Genomic DNA, 778 nt, shown 5'->3' on the forward strand with positions numbered 1-778 from the left:
TTCCCCTAAGTACGATCATGGTTCTCGGGATCCTTAAAATCACCCTACCTGCAGCAAATATGGCATATAACCTCTGTGTTAAAGTTCGAGATTATAACTAACTTCGATGCAGTCTCGCTGTGTTACTAACTGTTGCCAGGGATTTCTACGGACAACCGATTTATATCCGGACTAAGTTCCCGAAATTTTATCACTGAGAATAAATGAATGAAATGTCACTGAAGAAGGTGCAGCAGAGAAGTTCTGGAATCCTTCCCATGTCCAGTTCAGCCAATGAAACGCTGATGAACACTCCTTTTACGCCACGGTCACCCTCCTCCTCCCCTATTAAGAGGTCTCGTCAATATCCGGACTAAATTTCCGAAATATTATCACTGAGAATAAATGAATGAAATGTCGCGGAAAAAGGTGCAGCAGAGGAATCCTAGAATCCTTTCATATGACCAGTTCCGCCAATGAAACGCTGATGAAGACTCCTTTTACGCCAGGGTCACCCGCCCCTCGTTTCCCCTATCAAGAGGTCTCGCCAATGACCGCATCAGAGCGCCCGCGGTGCTACTGTATCCAAGGGCCAGAGAGTCTCAGCTTGTATTCTAAAGGTTGATCAGTTTCTCTTACTTCGGGGAGCTGTTGTGGACTTTGGTTGTGCTGTCCCGCTGATCGATCTTGACTGAAATTAAGCTCCACGATCTTGTTTCTGGTCCCTCGTCGCTTGTGGACTGCGCGGTCTATCTTCCTTGGGGTGTGTTCCCGGTGAACCCGGAGGAAAAGTGTATAG

The sequence above is a fragment of the Penaeus monodon genome, chromosome 27 (genome assembly GCF_015228065.2).
Source record: "Penaeus monodon isolate SGIC_2016 chromosome 27, NSTDA_Pmon_1, whole genome shotgun sequence".
Taxonomy (NCBI): Eukaryota; Metazoa; Arthropoda; class Malacostraca; order Decapoda; family Penaeidae; genus Penaeus; species Penaeus monodon.